This window comes from Schistocerca nitens, chromosome 8 (genome assembly GCF_023898315.1).
Source record: "Schistocerca nitens isolate TAMUIC-IGC-003100 chromosome 8, iqSchNite1.1, whole genome shotgun sequence".
NCBI lineage: Eukaryota > Metazoa > Arthropoda > Insecta > Orthoptera > Acrididae > Schistocerca > Schistocerca nitens.
In genome coordinates this window covers 534,409,012-534,431,504 of record NC_064621.1, presented here as the reverse complement: position 1 = coordinate 534,431,504, position 22,493 = coordinate 534,409,012, and positions in this window count along the sequence as shown.

The following is a 22,493-nucleotide window of genomic DNA, read 5'->3' as shown; positions in this document are numbered from 1 at the left end:
CTCCGGACACTGCGAGAGGGCTGTACAAGCGATGATCACACGCACGGCACAGCGGACACACCAGGAACCGCGGTGTTGGCCGTCGAATGGCGCTAGCTGCGCAGCATTTGTGCACCGCCGCCGTCAGTGTCAGCCAGTTTGCCGTGGCATACGGAGCTCCATCGCAGTCTTTAACACTGGTAGCATGCCGCGACAGCGTGGACGTGAACCGTATGTGCAGTTGACGGACTTTGAGCGAGGGCGTATAGTGGGCATGCGGGAGGCCGGGTGGACGTACCGCCGAATTGCTCAACACGTGGGGCGTGAGGTCTCCACAGTACATCGATGTTGTCGCCAGTGGTCGGCGGAAGGTGCACGTGCCCGTCGACCTGGGACCGGACCGCAGCGACGCACGGATGCACGCCAAGACCGTAGGATCCTACGCAGTGCCGTAGGGGACCGCACCGCCACTTCCCAGCAAATTAGGGACACTGTTGCTCCTGGGGTATCGGCGAGGACCATTCGCAACCGTCTCCATGAAGCTGGGCTACGGTCCCGCACACCGTTAGGCCGTCTTCCGCTCACGCCCCAACATCGTGCAGCCCGCTTCCAGTGGTGTCGCGACAGGCGTGAATGGAGGGACGAATGGAGACGTGTCGTCTTCAGCGATGAGAGTCGCTTCTGCCTTGGTGCCAATGATGGTCGTATGCGTGTTTGGCGCCGTGCAGGTGAGCGCCACAATCAGGACTGCATACGACCGAGGCACACAGGGCCAACACTCGGCATCATGGTGTGGGGAGCGATCTCCTACACTGGCCGTACACCACTGGTGATCGTCGAGGGGACACTGAATAGTGCACGGTACATCCGAACCGTCATCGAACCCATCGTTCTACCATTCCTAGACCGGCAAGGGAACTTGCTGTTCCAACAGGGCAATGCACGTCCGCATGTATCCCGTGCCACCCAACGTGCTCTAGAAGGTGTAAGTCAACTACCCTGGCCAGCAAGATCTCCGGATCTGTCCCCCATTGAGCATGTTTGGGACTGGATGAAGCGTCGTCTCACGCGGTCTGCACGTCCAGCACGAACGCTGGTCCAACTGAGGCGCCAGGTGGAAATGGCATGGCAAGCCGTTCCACAGGACTACATCCAGCATCTCTACGATCGTCTCCATGGGAGAATAGCAGCCTGCATTGCTGCGAAAGGTGGATATACACTGTACTAGTGCCGACATTGTGCATGCTCTGTTGCCTGTGTCTATGTGCCTGTGGTTCTGTCAGTGTGATCATGTGATGTATCTGACCCCAGGAATGTGTCAATAAAGTTTCCCCTTCCTGGGACAATGAATTCACGGTGTTCTTATTTCAATTTCCAGGAGTGTATAATGCTTTCCTCAAGACTTTTCTCGTGCTCTTTGAAAGTTGCTTTCCGTTAGAACGTTGAAAAGAGGGTACTAGAAAAACAGGCAGCCTGGGTGGCTGACTAGAGGGATAAGAATATCTTGTAGAACAAAGTGGCAATTATATCAGAACGTTAGAAACAGCAGCCCATTACAAACAGTATTGTAAGGTGCTTAAAAATGTTATTAGGAAGGCAAAAAGTATGTGGTATGCAGATAGAATAGCTAAGTCTCAGGATAATATTAAAACCATATGGTCAGTCTTAGAGGAAGTGGCTGGTTTGCAGAGACAGGTCGAGGATATAGAATCAGTGCGTAGTGGGAATGTCCGTGTTACTGATAAGTCGCATATATGCACAGTATTTAATAATCACTTTCTGAATATAGCAGGTGAACTAAATAGAAACCTAGTCCCAACAGGGAATCATATAGCGCTCTTAGAAAAAAGTGTTCCGAGACTGTTACCTGAAATGCTCCTCCATGATACTGACAAGAGGGAGATTGAGTTAATAGTTAAATCACTAAAGACCAAGAACTCGCATGGATCTGACGGGGTACCTAGCAGAATACTGAAGTATTGTTCTATGTATGTTAGCCCAGTACTTAGCCATATCTGTAACTTTTCCTTTCGGAGTGATCGGTTTCCTGACCGATTAAAGTACTCGGTAGTGAAGCCACTTTATAAAAAGGGAGACAGAGATAATGATGACAATTTTAGACCTATTTCTATGCCATCGGTGTTTACTAAAGTTATCGAGAAGGTTGTATATACAAGGTTACTGGAGCATTTAAATTCACATAATTTGCTGTCAAATGTACAGTTTGGTTTTAGAAATGGTTTAACAATTGAAAATGCTATATTCTCTTTTCTCTGTGAGGGTTTGGACGGATTAAATAAAAGGTTGCGAACGCTAGGTGTTTTCTTTGATTTAACTAAGGCTTTTGACTGTGTTGACCACAAAATATTACTCCAGAAGTTGGACCATTATGGAGTAAGGGGAATAGCTTACAATTGGTTCGCCTCTTACTTTAAGAACAGAAAGCAGAAGGTAATTCTCCACAATATTGAGAGTGGTAGTGATGCTCAGTCCCAATGGGGAACTTAAGTGGGGCGTTCCCCAAGGGTCAGTGCTGGGGCCACTGCTGTTTCTTATTTATATAAATGATATACCTTGTAACATTACAGGTGATTCAAAAATATTTCTGTTTGCTGATGACACCAGCTTGGTAGTGAAGGATCTTGTGTGTAATATTGAAATAATATCAAATAATTTAGTTCATGAAATAAGTTCGTGGCTTGTGGAAAATAATTTGATGCTAAATCACAGTAAGACTCAGTTTTTACAGTTCCTAACTCACAATTCAACAAGAACCGTTATTTTGATCAGAGAGAATGGGCATATTATAAGTGAGACGGAACAGTTCAAGTTCCTAGGCGTTCGGATAGATAATAAGCTGTTGCGGAAAGCACATGTTCAGGATCTTATTCAGAAACTAAATGCTGCTTTATTTACCATTAGAACAGTATCTGAAATAAGTGACAGTTCAACACGAAAAGTAGTCTACTTCGCATATTTTCATACGCTTATGTCGTATGGTATTATTTTTTGGGGTAATTCTTCTGATTCAAAAAGGGTATTTTTGGCTTAAAAACGGGATGTTCTAGCTATATGTGGTGTAAGTTCGAGAACCTCTTGTCGACCCTTATTCAATAGTCTGGGAATTCTGACAGTGCCCTCACAGCCGGCCGAAGTGGCCGTGCGGTTAAAGGCGCTGCAGTCTGGAACCGCAAGACCACTACGGTCGCAGGTTCGAATCCTGCCTCGGGCATGGATGTTTGTGATGTCCTTAGGTTAGTTAGGTTTAACTAGTTCTAAGTTCTAGGGGACTAATGACCTCAGCAGTTGAGTCCCATAGTGCTCAGAGCCATTTGAACCATTTGAACAGTGCCCTCACAGTATATAGTTTCTTTAATGTCGTTTGTTGTTAGCAATATTAGCTTATTCCCAAGAGTTAGCAGCTTTCACTCAGTTAATACTAGGCAGAAATCAAATCTGCATGTGGAATGCACTTCCTTGACTCTTGTGCAGAAAGGAGTGCAATATTCTACTGCATCCATTTTCAATAAGCTATCTCTCTCTCTCTATTCGTTTAGTCGGTTCCGACTCTTCGTGACACCATGAACCAAGTCATGCCACTTTTTCCTGTCTTGCACTTTCTCCCGTAGACCTTCCAGGTTGGAACACATTGCTTCTGTGATGCCATCGATCCATCTCATCCTCTGACGTCCTTCTAGTTCCTTCAATCTTCCCCAGCATTAATGTTTTTTCCAGCGAGGCATGCCTTCGCATTGTGTGTCCAAAGTAGGTCAGCTTTTGTTTTAACATTAGACCTTCCAGGGAGAAATCTGGTTTAATTTGCTCCAATATTGATCTGTTGGTTCTCTTTGCAGTCCATGGAACTCTAAGAAGTTTCCTACAACACCACAATTCGAAGGAGTCACTTCTTCGCCGTTCAGCCTTTCTAATGGTCCAGGTCTCACATCCATACATCACAACTCAAAAGACCATAGACCTCACAATACGGATCTTTGTTGCTAGTGTTATATCTCTGGACCTTATAACCTTGTCAAGGTTTGACATCGCCTGTCTACCGAGCAACAGGCGTCTCCGGATTTCATGGCTGCAGTCGCCGTCAGCAGAGATCTGGGAACCGAGATAACTGAATGTGGTCACTATCTCCATGGTTTCTCCTGCTATATCCCACGAATTGGTAGGTGTAGTTGCCCTAATTTTCGTTTTCTTCACATTCAGCATAAGACCGGCCTTTTCACTTTCGTCTTTCACCTTCAGTAAGAGTGTTCTCAATTCTTCTTCACTTTCTGCCAACAGGATCGTATCATCCGCGTACCTGAGGTTGTTTACATTTATTCCAGCTATTTTAATTCCTGTTTCTCCTTCATCTAGCCTCGCATTCCTCATGACACGTTCTGCATACAGACTGAATAAGTACGGTGACAGTATGCAGCCTTGCCGGACCCCTTTCTGAATCTTTATCCATTTCGTTGTTCCACACATAGTTCTCACCGTGGCTTCTTGGTCAAGGTATAAACTCCGTATCAGATGAATGAGGTGATCTGGTACACCCATGTTTTTCAGTACGTTCCATAATTTGTTGTGATCGACGCAGTCAAAGGCTTTGACGTAGTCAATAAAGCAGAGGTACACATCTTTCTGGAATTCTCTCGCTTTTTCCATAATCCACCGAATGTTAGCAATTTGATCTCTAGTTCCTCTTCCTTTCCTAAATCCGGCTTGTTCTTCTGGTAGCTCTCGATCTAGATATTGGCGAAGTCTATTTTGTAAGATATTCAACATAACTGTGCTAGCATGTGAAATAAGTGAGATTGTTCGGTAATCTGAGCATTCTTTAGAATTTTTCTTCTTTGGAATGGGGTTGAATACTGATCTTTTCCAGTCTTCTGGCCACTGCTGCGTGATCCATATTTTTTGACATATTGAGTGCAGCACTTTCACTGCATCCTTTCCACTGACTTTAAACAATTCTGCTGGTATTTCATCATGTCCACTAGTTTTGTTATCAGCCATATTTTCAAGGGCCCACTGGATTTCGCTCTCCAAAATATCTGGCTCTAGTTCTAAATTAACATTAACATCAGCAGTAGGAGCCCTGTCATGATGCAGTTCTTTCTTGTACAGGTCTTCTACATATTCTGCCCATCTTTCCTTAACATCCTCTGCTTCACTCAGATCTTTCCCGTTTCTATTTTTTATCATTCCAATTTTTGCCTGGAATTTTCCTTTAAGTTCTCTAATTTTCTTATAAAGATCTCTTATCTTCCCCATTACGTTACTATCTTCAACTTCCTTGCACTGTTCATTAAAGAATATATTTTTATCTCTTCTAGCTAATTTCTGAAAATCTTTATTCAATTCAAACATAGCTGATCTATCTCCCTTGACTCTTGCTTTCCTTCGTTCTTCTGCAACTTGCAGTGCCTCAACTGATAGCCATCTAGCCTTCTTACTGTTCCTTTTCTTGGGAATGTGTTTCTCTGCGGCCTCCTTGACAGTATTAGCTGCTTCTGTCCACATCTCTTGCGAGCTTTTGTCCTCCAGCTGTAATACATTAAATCTGTTTTGTACCTCTACAGCATAGTCGGAGGGTATAGAGTTAAGGTCGTATCTGCAAGTTGGGATACTTTTTGCTACATTCTGAAGTCTCAGCCGAAATTTTGCAATCAGGAGCTCATGATCTGATCCGCAGTCAGCCCCAGGTCTTGTTGTAGCTGACTGAACCGCGCTCTTCCACCTCTGATTACAAAGTATGTAATCAATTTGGTTCCGGTGTTGACCATCTGGCGAAGTCCAGGTATATGGGCGTCGTTTTGGTAGTTGAAACAGTGTATTAGAAATTATCAATGAATTTTCTTGGCAGAATTCTAGGAGTCTCTGTCCAGCTTCATTTGTTGTACCAAGATCATATTTCCCTGTTATACCCTCCAGAGCTTCATTTCCCACTTTTGCATTCCAGTCTCCAACTATGAAGACAATATCCTTTTTGGTGTTGACAGTGGTAATTCTTGTAAATCTCCATAGAACTGGTCAATAATTTCCTTTTCAGCATCGGTTGTTGGTGTATAAACTTGAATTACTGTGATGTTGAGGGGCTGACCTTGAAGTCTGATGGACATCATTCTATCATTTTTATATTTGCATCCCATCACAGCTTTTCTCACTTTATCACTAACTATGAAGGCTACTCCATTACTTCTGTTGTTATCGTGCCCAGAATAATACACCATATGGCCATCCGAAGCAAATTCTCCCATGCCAGTCCACCTCATTTCACTTATTCCCAATATGTCGATGTTAATTTTCTCCATTTCTCTTTTCACTATGTCTAGTTTTCATGGTTCATGGATCTTACATTCCATGTTCCTATGCAGTGCTTCTCTTTGCACTATCTTACTCTTCGTGAAGCTCCTCTCAACCTCGTTCCCCCCGGAGATCCGATCGGGGAACTTGAAACTCCGGAACATTTTGAGCTGAGCGAAGCCATGGGGTTTTCTTGGGATAGTTCAGTGGTGGTTTCCCGTTGCCTTCCACTGTCCTCCAACTCCTATCTGCTCACCGACTCAGTTTCCCGCTGGGGTTGGTTACCCAACCTTCCGCTGAGTTGCTCGGCTTAACAGGGGCACCACGTGTAGGTAGGAAGTTGGAGAATTGAGGTGACAGAGGCTGTGAGAACTCTCTTGCTGAGTTCTTGTAATCGCGTATCACCCCCATTTTATGCGAGAGTCTCATGATGTCTGCAGAGACCCCCCCCCCCCCAGGTCATTTCCTGGGCCCCAATAAGCTATCACAAGAACTCAAAAATCTTAGCAGTAGCCCAAACACTTTTAAGTCTAAACTGAAGAGTTTCCTCATGGCTCACTGCTTCTATTCTGTCGAGGAGCTCCTGGAAGAGCTGGAAAATTAAGCAAATTCCAGTGTTACATTGTTGATTTTCTTTATTTAAACTTACGACTTGACGCCTGAATATGTTTCTTATATTTCATTTTATCTGTTTCTCCTATCGTGTTATAATTTCATGTATTGACTCGTTCCATGACCATAGAGACTTCTCTTTAATTTAGTCCCACGGAACAATAAATAAATAAAGGGGAAACGTTTTTACCAAACATCAGGAAAAGATGTTGACACATTTGCTTCCAATTTTTACACGACAATCTACTGAACAGTCAGATGAAAATGAACATAGAGAAGGGGGAGAAGGGGATGGACAGGAAACGACTGCTCAAAAAAATACAGCATTTGAAAAGGTTTCTCCTGGAAATTTCATTAAAGAACTATAACAGCAGCAGACACTCACAGCAATAGACCTTCACGACCTTAACAAGATCATATATTATATACGGTATAAACTCGGAATGCACACTCACTATTATCAGCACTTTGATTGTGAAAACAAATTGTCAGGCTCTGGATGTGTGGATGTGGAAATAAGATGAATGCTGTTACTTCCAGTAGTTTCCGCCAAGGTTCGCACAACCAGTCTTCCCGTTATTTTTTGCTTCTTATTTTCGGTGTCGCCTTTCAGTTTCCTGCGACTGAATGGTTTCACTTGTGGAGCCACAAACCACGTCAGTTTTGTTGCTGGCAGCAGGAAGCGGTTAGCCTGGCAATGTGCGCCTTTCCCTGACAGGAATGTTTCCTGCAGCCAGTCAAACTTGCCAAGAAACTGAGAAATATCCAGTATTAAATTTGGCTTGTAATTTCTGAAATTCCTTGCCATTCTGGGGACTCTTTAACTTTCGTGGTATATCATTCTCTGAAAATTAGCTGACAAATTTGGGAATTGGTATACATAAAAGTAAAAGTGCTTTTATCAAAATTTTGGGAAGGGATAGTCACGAACTCCGTGCTCTCCCCTCCTCCCCTGGAATCTGCACCGCTTTTTTGATACGTTTTGCTTACATTTTTGTTGTTGAGGATTCTAGACGTTGTGTTGGAATTTAGAGCTTTACGTTAAGCTCCTTTTGCATGAACGACTTAGTCTCAGTCGATTGTTCGTGCCAAGCAAGTCTACTGCAGCGCCCCTGGCGTTTTATTCCTGTACTGACAAGGGGACCTCGCTTATTCGTAATCACCGATTTCGTCCAAATTTATGGTATAAGTAGGGCTTGGCCAGAAATGCAAGTGACAGAAGTGAGAGCTCCAGATGGCCAAGCATCTTGAGACAAATAGAAGTTTTAGTACGGGTCGGGTGAGGCGTGAGCCATTTATGTAAACGTAGTTACTAGGCAGCGGTTGGCGCAGTGGAAAGAAAGGTAATCCGACGAACGTGGGGTCGAGACCCTAAGTGAAGCAGTTTTTATTTTTTCTTATTTTCAATCTTTACTTTACGTACACTGCAAACAAAATCGAAATAAGAACGAAGTAATCCACTCGTGTATGGTACAATACACTACAACCCTTTCCAAAATACACTACTGGCCATTAAAATTGCAACACCAAGGAGAAATGCAGATGATAAACGGGTATTCATTGGACAAATATATTATACTAGAACTGAAATGTGATTACATTTTCACGCAATTTGGGTGCATAGATCCTGAGAAATCAGTACCCAGAACAACCACCTGTGGCCGTAATAACGGCCTTGATACGCCTGGGCATTGAGTCAAACAGAGCTTGGATGGCGTGTAAAGGTACAGTTGCCCATGCAGCTTCAACACGATATCACAGTTCATCAAGAGTAGTGACTGGCGTATTGTGAAGAGTCAGGTGCTTGGCCACCATTGACCAGACGTTTTCAGTTGGTGAGAGATCTGGAGAATGTGCTGGCCAGGGCAGCAGTCGAACGTTTTCTGTATCCAGAAAGGCCCGTAATGTCATGTAATGTCGTGTGACGAGGACCTCCCGTCGGGTAGACCGCTCGCCTGGTGCAAGTCTTTCGATTTGACGCCACTTCGGCGACTTGCGCGTCGATGGGGATGAAATGATGATGATTAGGACAACACAACACCCAGTCGCTGAGCGGAAAAAATCTCGGACCCAGCCGGGAATCGAACCCGGGCCCTTAGGATTGACAGTCTGACGCGCTGACCACTCAGCCACCGGGGGCGGTCAGAAACGCCCGTAAAGGACCTGCAACATCCAGTCGTGCATTATCCTGCTGAAATGTAGGGTTTCGCAGGGATCGAATAAGGGGTAGAGCCACGGGTCGTAACACATCTGAAATGTAACGTCCACTGTTCAGAGTACCGTCAATGCGAACAAGAGGTGACTGAGACTTGTAACCAATGCACCCCATACCATCACGCCGGATGATACGCCAGTATGGCGATGAGGAGTACACCGCGATGTCGCCAAACACGGATGCGACCAACACGATGCTGTGAACAGAACCTGGATTCATCCGAAAAAATGACGTTTTGCCATTCGTGCACCCAGGTTCGTCGTTCAGTACACCATCGCAGGCGCTCCTGTCTGTGATGCAGCGTCAAGGGTAACCGCAGCCGTGGTCTCCGAGCTGATAGTCCACGCTGCTGCAAACGTCGTATAACTGTTCGTGCAGATGGTTGTTGCCTTGCAAACGTCCCTATCTGTTGACTCAGGGATCGAGACGTGGCTGCACGATCCGTTACAGCCATGCGCATAAGATGCCTGTCATCTCGACTGCTAGTGATACGAGGCCGTTGGGATCCAGCACGGCGTTCCGTATTACCCTCCTGAACACACCGATTCCGTATTCTGCTAACAGTCATTGGTTCTCGACCAACGCGAGCAGCAATGTCGCGATACGATAAATCGCAGTCGCGATAGGCTACAATCCGACCTTTATCAAAGTCGGAAACGTGATGGTACTCATCTCTCCTCCTTACACGAGGTATCACAACAACGTTTCACCAGGCAATACCGGTCGACTGCTGTTTGTGTATGAGAAATCGGTTGGAAACTTTCCTCATGGCAGCACGTTGTAGGTATCGCCACCGGCGCCAACCTTGTGTGAATGCTCTGAAAAGCTAATGATTTGCATATCACAGCATCTTCTTCCTGTCGGTTAAATTTCGCTTCCGTAGCACGTCATCTTCGTGGTGTAGCAATTTTAATGGCCAGTAGTGTATGATTGCCAACAGTCTACATATGACAAGAGTGTACTGGTTGCTTTAGACTGAGGATGCAAATGCTGCATGAGTATGAGGCAAAATATAGGAAAGTCTTCATGACTTCATCAGAATATGGGAAACTTCTACAACAGCATTTTGACTCATACGATGAACATCTTATGTGTATGAGGACAAATTTCTCTTGTTAACTGACCAGTGGAGAAGACAAACGAATCTATAGCTATACGAAGAGATTTTGCAAGATCAAGATCAAAAATGTTGTCATCGTGCAGTATTAAAGCGATTCCTCTCCCCCCCCACCCCCCCCCCGTTCCCCATATGCACTCCGCTATTGCAGTTTTGCGATCGTCAGTTAAAACTTCAGACCTGCTCTTATCTCATCGAGAGAAAAATAAATTACATCCCGAGAAGACTGCATCAAAATACATTCACCAGCTATCCTCACCAATATTTGGCGAAATGGTGGATTACACAAGGATTGCTGCCAAAGTATGCAATGAGAGAGAAACTTTTATGAATGTAAGCGAAGTTTGTTTTTCTATATTCAAAAGAGGTGCTTAGATGAGTATAGGAAACCAGATCTCTGTGGAGGCACATCCAAACAAGAAGAGACAAACTTGTAGGGCACATCCTTCGACACAACAACATCATTGGAACAATAGCAGAAGGAGCTATTGAGGGAAGGAATCGGCGTGGGCGACCAAGGATATCACACATGCAACATATCATGAGTGACGTTGGATGTAACACATATGTGGAAATGAAGAGGAAGGCAGACAGAGGAGAGGAATGGCGCTCTGCTGCAAACCAACCTCAGGGCTGAACACTAAAAGAAAAGAATACTTCAAAAGCACCACGTAATTGTAAGAATGTGCATCTATCACGTGTGCAATATGCCAAAAAAATTACTGCTTCACCTATTTTTGCGATGAATATCACCCCAGCACGTGTGAATCATCGATTGTAAAATAATGGAAGTATCTACATAGGAAGTTTCTGGTAATCTATTTACAGTCCCAAATTTACCTTTGTCTTTTCTTTTCATGCTTTGTAAGTAGGCTGTTTAGGTTTTTATGTTGGTAACGCCACGTAGCGCTCAATATGAAAATCACTGGCTGTGCTGTGTGAAGGCTGTGGTTGGTTTGCATTGTTGGAGTATACGATATTGGAGTGTTGGGCAGTTGGCTGTTAGCAGCGCGTAGCGTTGCGCAGTTGGGAGGTGAGCCGCCAGCAGTTGTGGATGTGGGGAGACAGATGGCGGAGTTTTGAGAGCGGATGATCTGGACGTGTGTCCATCAGAGGCAGTAAATTTGTAAGACTGCGTGTCATGAACTGATATATATATATATATATATATATATATATATATATATATATATATATATATGGTGTTTCAAAAATGACCGGTATATTTGAAACGGCAATAAAAACTAAACGAGCAGCGATAGAAATACACCGTTTGTTGCAATATGCTTGGGACAACAGTACATTTTCAGGCGGACAAACTTTCGAAATTACAGTAGTTACAATTTTCAACAACAGATGGCGCTGCAAGTGATGTGAAAGATATAGAAGACAACGCAATCTGTGGGTGCGCCATTCTGTACGTCGTCTTTCTGCTGTAAGCGTGTGCTGTTCACAACGTGCAAGTGTGCTGTAGACAACATGGTTTATTCCTTAGAACAGAGGATTTTTCCGGTATTGGAATTCCACCGCCTAGAACACAGTGTTGTTGCAACAAGACGAAGTTTTCAACGGAGGTTTAATGTAACCAAAGGACCGAAAAGCGATGCAATAAAGGATCTGTTTGAAAAATTTCAACGGACTGGGAACGTGACGGATGAATGTGCTGGAAAAGGTAGGGCGACCGCGTAGGGCGACCGCGTACGGCAACCACAGAGGGCAACGCGCAGCTAGTGCAGCAGGTGATCCAACAGCGGCCCCGGGTTTCCGTTCGCCGTGTTGCAGCTGCGGTCCAAATGACGCCAACGTCCACGTATCGTCTCATGCGCCAGAGTTTACACCTCTATCCATACAAAATTCAAACGCGGCAACCCCTCAGCGCCGCTACCATTGCTGCACGAGAGACATTCGCTAACGATATAGTGCACAGGATTGATGACGGCGATATGCATGTGGGCAGCATTTGGTTTACTGACGAAGCTTATTTTTTCCTGGACGGCTTCGTCAATGAACAGAACTGGCGCATATGGGGAACCGAAAAGCCCCATGTTGCAGTCCCATCGTCCCTGCATCCTCAAAAAGTACTGGTCTGGGCCGCCATGTCTTCCAAAGGAATCATTGGCCCATTTTTCAGATCCGAAACGATTACTGCATCACGCTATCTGGACATTCTTCGTGAATTTGTGGCGGTACAAACTCCCTTAGACGACACTGCGAACACCTCGTGGTTTATGCAAGATGGTGCCCGGCCAGATCGCACGGCCGACGTCTTTAATTTCCTGAATGAATATTTCGATGATCGTGTGATTGCTTTTGGCTATCCGAAACATACAGGAGGCGGCGTGGATTGGCCTCCCTATTCGCCAGACATGAACCCCTGTGACTTTCTGTGGGGACACTTGAAAGACCAGGTGTACCGCCAGACTTGCTGGTCAGTTAGTGTGTGACAGTCCAAGCGGTAGGTAGTGAATGGACGATAGGATTCACCAGTGTAAAAAAAAGCCGATTTGTATGGAGAGTGTAGTAAGGATGCACTTCGTTCTTTAAAGGTGTATGTGGCAAGATATCCTGATAGACGCAAAAAAAAAAGGTTCAAATGGCTCTAAGCACTATGGGACTTAACATCTGAGGTCATCAGTCCCCTAGACTTAGAACTATTTAAACCTAACTAACCTAAGGACATCACACACATCCATGCCCGAGGCAGGATTCGAAACTGCGACCGTAGCATCAGCGCGGTTCCGCAGTGAAGTCCCCAGAACCGCTCGGTCGCAGCGGCCTGCAATACACGCCAGCCGTCTCGGCAATGATTTATAAGCCTCTTCAATCATATATGTGAAAGCGGTAGTGTAATACCTAGACAACGTAACAGAAGCAAGCAAGTGATGGCAGAAGAGGAGGAAATCAATGTTCTTGCTGCTGCTGCTGCAGTTGATTCGCACGTTAGCCCCCGCGCAATTGCACGAGGAGGCGGAATAAGTCAGGTAAATGCCCTACTCATTCTCCACCGACATAGGTTCCGTATCTGTCATATTTCTCTCCATCACGAGCTACTTCGAAACGATTATGAAAATCGTTTTAACTTCTGTACATGGGCATTAAGCCAGGATACTCCCGATGTATCATGTATCTCGTTTAGTGATGAAGACACATTTACCAATCACGGCCAAGTAATCCGCATGAACATATACTGTTGGTCTATTGACAATCCTCCTTGGCCGCGCGGGGTAGCCGTGCGGTCTCGGGGGGCCTTGTCACGGTTCGCGCTGCTTCCCCCGTCGGAGGTTCGAGTCCTCCCTCGGGCATGGGTGTGTGTGTGTTATCTTTAGCGTGAGTTCGGTTAAGTTAGATCAAGTAGTGTATAACCCTAGAGACCGATGACCTCAGCAGTTTGGTCCCATAGTCCTTACCACATATTTCCAGGGAGGCTGTGCGTGAGTGAGTCAACAGATAAATAGCAAACACGAGAAAATTTTCAATTTTCCAATCCCCGTTGGCTTCATCAGGGGGTACGTCAGCGTCCATGGAATGGAAACGTGTGCTGTGGGACAGTGAACCATCAGCTCATAGCTCTGTTTTTCGTACACGGAACACTGAACGCGCAAAAGTATTGCAGCCTCCTAAAAGACCACCTTCAACGGTTGACAGACGTTCCTCTGCAGACTAGGGGGACCTGTGGTACCAACATGATGGCTGTCCAGGCCATAGTGCACGAAGTACTACAGTATGTCTTTACGAATCGCTGGATTGAATGCAGAGGACCTATACCTCGGTCGACCCGTTCCCCGGATTTGACGCCTGTGGACTTTTTTCTGTGGGGGGGGCGAAAGCAGAAAGACACTGTCTACAAGGACACACTAAGTACACTCGATCTGCAACGACGCCTGCTCGGACATCTCTACCGCAATGCTAACATGTGTGTGTGCAGCAGTCGCTCTATACCAGTCTGGAAGCGTGTACTGCCGCTGCCGGTGGTCATCTTTAACACAACCTGTGATCGTCAGTTGTCTCGTTCCTGGTCAGAATCCACATTAAAAGTTTTGTTCGTTAGTGTGTGCTACCGCAGTTATGGAACAAGTGTCGCTGTGAGAACTTTCCAAAATACGCTATCTCGTAAACGCACTAGAATCCTACTACAAATACCGCTGACATTCTAATATACCCTACTTTTAGTTTTTTAGTGTTAATAGGCAGCCTCCATTTAAAAAGTGTATATTTGCATACAATCTATTGATTGACTAACAATAAGAGCCCCTGACTATCAATCCATTCTGTGAAGGCCGGCCGTTGTGGCCGAGCGGTTCTAGGCGCTTCAGTCTGGAACCGCGTGACCGCTACGGTCGCAGGTTCGAATCCTGCCTCGGGTATGGATGTGTGATGTCCTTAGGTTAGTTAGGTTTAAGTAGTTCTAAGTTCTTGGGGACTGATGGCCTCAGATGTTAAGTCCCATAGTGCTCAGAGCCATTTGAACCATTCTGTGAAAACTGCACATCAACAACAGTTACCACTTCTGCAATATTTGTGGTGCAAGTTTTAGGTGGTTCACTCTGTACCATCGAGAAGAAATAAAAACTTTGAGGTTCGCCGATGACATTGTAATTCTGCCAGAGACAGCAAAGGACTTGGAAAAGCAGTTGAACGGAATGGACAGTTTCTTGAAAGGAGGATATAAGATGAACATCAACTAAAGCAAAACGATGATAATGGGGGAATTAGATTAGAAAATGAGACACTTAAAGTAGTAAAGGAATTTTGCTATTTGGGGAGTGAAATAGCTGATGATGGTCGAAGTAGAGAGGATATAAAATATAGACCGGCAATGGCAAGGAAAGCGTTTCTGAAGAAGAGAAATTTGTTAACATTATAGATTTAGGTGTCAGGAAGTCGTTTCTGAAAGTATTTGTATGGAGTGTAGCCATGTATGGAAGTGAAATATAGACGACAAATAGTTTGGACAAGAAGAGAATAGAAGCTTTCGAAATGTGGTGCTACAGAAGAATGCTGAAGATTTGATGGGTAGATCACATAACTAATGAGGAGGTATTGAATATAACTGGGGAGAAGAGTAGTTGGTGGCACAACTTGACAAGAAGAAGGGACCGGTTGGTAGGACATGTTCAGAGGCATCAAGGGATCACCAACTTAGTACTGGAGGGCAGCGTGGAGGGTAAAAATTATAGAGCGAGACCAAGAGATGAATACACTAAGCAGATTCAGAAGGATGTAGGTTGCAGTAAGTACTGGGAGATGAAGAAAGTCGCACATGATAGAGTAGCATGGAGAGCTGCATTAAACCAGTCTCTGGACTGAAGACTACAACAACAAGATCACTGTTGTTACAAAAGCGTCCAAAATACGAGAGGCATTCAATAAGCAATGCAACTCATTTTTTTCTCTGAAAGGAATTTGGTTTTATTCAGGATACCTATACACCATATTATTCCCCACTCTTTTGGCTACAAAACACTGTTTTTCTACATGATCTCCGTTCAATGGGACGGATGTACACCACCTTACTGCGAGGGCCTGTATGCCCGCATAACTCTACTGATAGACGACGGAGCCAATGTTTGCTCCATCAATAACTTCCTCATCATTCACCTATTGCTTACCACAGAGAGCATTCGTCATTGGGCCAAAGAGATAGTAGTCAGAGGGTGCGAGATCCGGCCTGAAGGGTGGATGAGGGAGAACAGTCCAACAATGAAGTTTCGTGAGCTGCTCTGGGGTGCGCATACTGAGGGTAGCACAATACACTTCAGAGTCGATCGTTGCACCATGAGGAAGGATATCAAACAGAATAACCCCTTGAGTCCCGGAAGGCCGTCGCCATGACGTTAGTGGCTGATGACGTAGCTTTGAACTATTTTCTCGGAGGAGAGATTCTGCGACACCACTCCATGGATTGTCTTTTTGTTTCCGGTTCAAAGTGATGAACGAATGTTTCATCGTCTGTCACGATCAGCCTCGTAACGCTCAAACAATTTCGCACATATGATTTTTCGTTGCTCTGTATGGTCCTCTGATACGCGGCGAACAACCCACTAGCACACAAATTTGAGTACCCTTTGTCAGCACTAATGACAGAGACATCTAGTTGTGCGGCGAGGTGTTTGATTTCTGGGATGTTGGAAGATGCGGTCACCAACACAGTCTGTGCGGCAAGCCGGCACGTGGAAGATCGGTCAGATTTGCACTACCTTGTTACGATGATGACAGACGTCTCGCCAACGACTCGCCGTGCTTTTGTTCACTGCCAGGTCTCTGTAAACATTCTGCAAGCGCCTGTGAATATCTGCTACGGTCTGGATTTTTGAAATAATAAAAAAAACCTCATTGACAGCACTGCTTAAAACGCACCTCCCTTACAGACACCTGTTGGAAGTTCATGGACCTTCAGGAGCTGAAGCGGGAATATTCCACGACGTCCTACAGAAAATTCCGTATTTTATCAACCGAAATTTGACGAGAAAAAAGGAAATGTGCTGCATTACCTATTGAATGCCACTCGTATTTAGAATGCAGTAAATGGCATCTTTTTGCTTTGTTTCTGTACTCTGTTTTCTAAGTGCCAAATAACATTTAAAAATATTTTTCTCATTAAAGAGACCTAACATTTTCACTGTTGAAATAATTTTCATTTTAAAACATTTATTTATTTACATCGTTATTTAAGCATAGTGTAGGCTTTTTTTGTACAGATATTGTAAAAAGTAAATACTACTTTGCTTACAGATATTTCGTCTGTTGTTGGGTGACACAGGTATAAATATCAGGCCCTCGTCCAACGTGTGAAGTCCTTGTAAACAACCAAAAACTTTGTCAAACAGCACTAGTTCGTCAAATTATTTGGCAGTGTGCGACTGTATTGCACATGTTTGTCAAACATTCACTATTCTATCCACAACAAATAAGGTGGAGTGCAATGAAATAAAAAAAATTAATAAAAGTTAATGTAATAATTCAGTTCCGAGTGTAATATTTCTTAAAGCAGATTCTCATGGCTACTTTTATCTCTCAGTTTCTACTGTTCCCTGGACCAGCGTCTTGTCTTTTTCTTCCTTGTACACAGTGCCAAAGTCAATGCAAGTAATGCATTGTTTGCATTGGTACCATTCCAAGTAGCAACAAAATACTTCATGAAGTGTTTTCGCAGTTGCGAATATGGTAAACCTTCAGCTGTATAATGGAATGACGACAATAAAAATTTGTGCTTGCTTTACGCAAGCAGTTGTCTTAACCGCTTTGGTCATCCGTGCACGACTCACGTCCAGAGCCAATCGTCCAGTGTCGTCGTTCATGCGTCACAACCTGCACTCGTACACATTATGTAATTTCCATTCAGTGGGAGGGCATTTGAATTGAAAGTCGGTGCCTGGTATCGACGAATAAATGCGATATTGCAGTGCATGTGTTTATGCATGTCCAGAGAAAAATGGCATCGCACTTCTTAACAACACAGGCGCTGCAGTATCTTCAAAATATTTCTTGACACAATACACACAGTGTGACGACAGCTGCTTCAAAAGAGAGATTAAATTTGACAAACTTTGTTGGTATGTCTGCGCACTTGTTTGTCAAACCTGTGGACAGGGACATCGAATTTGACAAACATGTTTCACAATTACAGGGGACATACAATGTGTCACGAAACCAAAACAAATCACAAAATAAAGATTAATAAGACAAAAAATCCTAGTATGACAGAAATGAGTTCGGTGAGAACAGATTAACTCCCGATGTTAGCAGACAACGCCACAGTCAGCTATTTCTGCGCATGTGCAGTCTGAAACGTGCCTAGGATTTCTGAACTTCACACACGGCACAGCCAATCAACCACTGACGTGACTGTCCCACTAGCGGTATGTTCGGCGACTGATTTATACGCAGGGCACTACTCACACTCAAAACGAGTAGTCACTTTTGACCAAAAGGTCGCTCGAGTAGGACAGGCTGAGATACTTAAGCTCGCTTCTTTGATAGAAATGGTTTGTTTTGGTGTAGTGGTCAATATATGAGCAGCGGCGTGATGGGCTCAAAACTGTGACCACTGGCAAGCTGGCCACATTTTCCAATACGGAGCTCTAACCCATTAACTGCCATGACGCTCATTTGGGGATTTGTTTTTGTAACTGAAATTTTGTATTTGTAATTATATTTGGCAACATTGTTACTTTGTTGTGTAGACCTTTGTCAAGCTTGAACATTGATTGTTAGCCATTTCAGCTGTACAAGATTACTTGTATGAAGAAGTAAAGTTTTTTAAAGTTACAAGAGTTGAACGTTTTCGAAACAACGTAGATTATATTATTATGTAAGTAAATTCCAGCATCTGTGCACTGGCACCTTCTGCAACGCCTTTAGAAGGTATTTATTTCCAAGCTTTATTTTGCTGTCCCACGAGGACACTCTGAGTTTGATCCCCATTTGGGGGTCATTGCAGGTTCCGCCTTGAACAACATTTTGTTTTTATTTTCGCTCAAGGTACAATAAGTCACTATAAAGCACTGAATATGAGGGAAATCGAAGAAATTGTAAATGGCCTGTTTTAATGGTTTCGTCGAATGATGAGGGTGAAGTGAAAGAGACCATTCACGTTGTTGAGCTCTCTCTCGTGTGGATGAGATGACTGACTGTGATGATACAGACAAAAACATATTAGAAAATACTCTTCCAGCTGATGTGCCAGGTACCTTGGCAGTTCTCACTAATGAAGAAAGAGATGACGAGGAAAATGCAGGCCATCGCAAGAAGAAAATGAAAGCTAATATCACTTGTGAACGGAAACAGAAGCTGCCACTTAAGAGTAAAATCTAATGCACTCTAGCAGAAACTGAATGGCGCGAATGCAGTTTGATAGCAGCTCTAAAAGGAAAGTCTGCAGGTGAGTGCTTTGAACAATTTTTTGATGAACAAGTACTGGACTACTCTGGCAGTGAAAGTGTCTGATATGCTATACAGAAGAATAATCACAGCTTTGAGTTACCATGTACCCAACGAAGATAAGGAATTTGGTATCAGGTGCATACGCCGACGTATGTGCCACAACAGATATCTGGAAATCAAACACAACCTTCACTTCAATAGCATGCATGCGAACAGAATCCCAGCTGACAAAGAGAAAACTTTTCAAAATCTGTTCCCTGATGGCCTTGCTGAATAAGAACTTAATGAATTCCAAGTTTTTTCTGGTAGCCTGAGCAATGATGTGACGGACACTATTATCAAAAGTTATTCATTTCCGGGAAACCAGTGAGATTCATATTCGAAAAGTGCTGTTCCCGAAGCAGTTGCTGTTATCGTATGTCAGTTTATGAAGGAATGTCGAAGGACTGAAGTGATGTTTCAGTTTGGTGACTTAGTGGATCAGTCGCATTGAATACGATTTCTGTTCTGCAATCTCCTGAACTTCACGAAATCTATTTTAATAAATGGGAGGAAGGGCGAATGGAAGCACCCAAATGAATTGAATGAATAACTGTCGGATAGAAAGTGAGAACAACATGAGAGAAACAAAGAGGAACATATGAGTAAGGCTTTGGCAAGAACACAGAGAAAATGGCAGTAACGTGGAAAAATAATAGTTGTGTGAAACTCTTATCAAACCACAAGACACAGCCAAATAAAAAGATGGAGCAAAGATGAGAATCAAAAAGTACTACTTTCCATTGTTCACCTAAACAGACAGATGCAACTTAGTAAATGCACACGTCATCTACTGCCTCATGAGTGAAAATACTCCAGTGCTCCGATTCAGAAGGATGATGGCAAGGGCTCAATCATCTGCTGCTTCTGATCCAAAAACGACAGTACGTCAATCATACCCAAATGTATCCACTTTACTTGTTCCAGTTGAACTGAGGACTCCTGGAACTGGACACGTGATTGAATGCATGACATTGGGGAAATAAATAAAACGTAAAATTTGCAAGAAAATGCAAGGAAGCTGTGCGCTGTGTGCAATGTCGATTCCACATTGAATGCTTTGTTGGCTGGCGCAAAAAATAAAAGTACAAAGAGAGAGGCATGTGCCGTGATCCCAACATTTTTATTTTTTATTTTAGGTTCCTTTTCCCAGTCTCACAAAGAACTCCTTGAATGCAAGGTTGCAAAAGGTCAATAATGCTTACGGCATTCGATGCTCCACGTATTGTCTACCATGGAACCACAACATTGATGCTAATGGCAACAGGAGGCGGGACTGCAGGTATCAAATGGTGAGCACAGTACGAGGCTACGGAGCGTAGCTCAACTGCTTACTCCTCGAGTAGCTCACAACAGAACTACGGTTCCAGTGGTGTTGGTATAAAGCAGAGCAATGGCAACGATAAACAAAGCAAACATTGCATTATATCTCAACAATAGTGGCTGAAGTTGACATATCGTCAGAATTGAACTCAAGGAATTTCGCAGAATGACGAAGAAGTGACAGATGAAACATTAGCATTTCTGCAACATGAGTCAGTGGACAGTGCGGTGTCATATACGCTCGAATGTGCGGGCAATGTACCTGACATGTACAATGATGGCGATACATGCTTAACCAGTGAAAGTGATATTGACACAGGTGTCGAGCCATATAGTTCATCCTCGTCGGATGACATAAACAAATTTATATAATCGGTCAGTAAGGAATTTGTTTTCAACTCCGACCAATCAGGATTTGAAGAGGAAATGCATATGAAAGGAACCTTCGAAATTAGAGGTACCAAGAGAGGTGTATCAACATCAACTAACATCAACGCATTAATGCATTCGTATACAAACATGCCGACTGTTAACCTGGATGGTAAATGTGATGGAATGTTATTTATTCTTTGCGAGAAATTGGAGGTGCTCCTCCACCTAGGATTCTTTCTCGTTTGTGTGATCTTGCAAGGGCAGTAGGGAATATTTACGTCACAGCAAGCAAGAGTGGGAAAATGAGCGTAAGGGAACTAAAACTATGGTATGAGCAATGCTTTTGGCCAGCAGTTGGTGAAAATAACTTGTTTTTGCTTGATTCCTGATCTACGTATAAAAATCATTTTTAGAGCAAGCTACCCCCTCCCCCGAAAAGTGTGTAACATTGCAGTTCATACGACTTGGAACCACTGGAAAAATTCAGTCTCTGGATGCTTGTTTTTTCCGTGTCTATAAAACATATTATCGGACTATTTGCAACTACAACTTAAAGGATAGCCAGTTTCACTATAAGCTCCACAACAGAATGTTTCGCATTCGGTTGCAAAACCGTAGCATTCCGTCAGCGCTCATTATCCTATTAGACAAATACGATTCTACACGAATTCTTTAAGAGTGAATACCTAGCTGAACGTCATGCATGGTCTGTAACTCCTAAGGAGTGCATCTTCTACAGTACTGGCCATTAAAATTGCTACACCACGAAGATGACGTGTTACAGACGCGAAATTTAACCGAAAGGAAGACGATGCTGTGATATGCATGTGATTAGTTTTTCAGAGCATTCACACAAGGTTGGCACCGGTGGCGACACCTACAACTTGCTCACATGAGGAAAGTTTCCAACCGATTTCTCATATACAAAGAGCAGTTGACCGGCTTTGCCTGATGAAACGCTGTTGTGATGCCTCGTGTAAGGAGGAGAAATGCGTACCACCACGTTTCCGACATTGATAAAGGTCGAATTGTAGCCTATCGCGATTGCGGTTTATCGTATCGCGACATTGCTGCTCGCGTTGGTCGAGATCCAATGACTGTTAGCAGAAAATGGAATCGGTGGGTTCAGGAGGGTAATACGGACCGCTGTGCTGGATCCCAACAGCCTCGTATCACTAGCAGTCGAGAAGACAGGCATCTTATCCGCATGGCTGTAACGGATCGTGCAGCCACGTCTCGATCCCTGAGTCAACAGATGGGGACGTTTGCAAGACGACAACCATCTGCACGAACAGTTCGACGACGTTTGCAGCAGCATGGACTATCAGCTCGGAGACCACAGCTGCGGTTACCCTTGACGCTGCATCACAGACAGGAGCGCCAGCGATGGTGTACTGAACGACGAACCTGGGTGCACGAATGGCAAAATGTAATTTTTCGGATGAATCCAGGTTCTGTTTACAGCATCATGATGGTCGCATCCGTGTTTGGCGACATCGCGGTGAACGCACATTGGAAGCGTGTATTCGTCATCGCCATACTGGCGTATCACCTGGCGAGATGGTATGGGGTGCCATTGGTTACACGTCTCGGTCACCTCTTGTTCGCATTGACGTCAGTTTGAGTAGTGGACGTTACATTTCAAATGTGTTA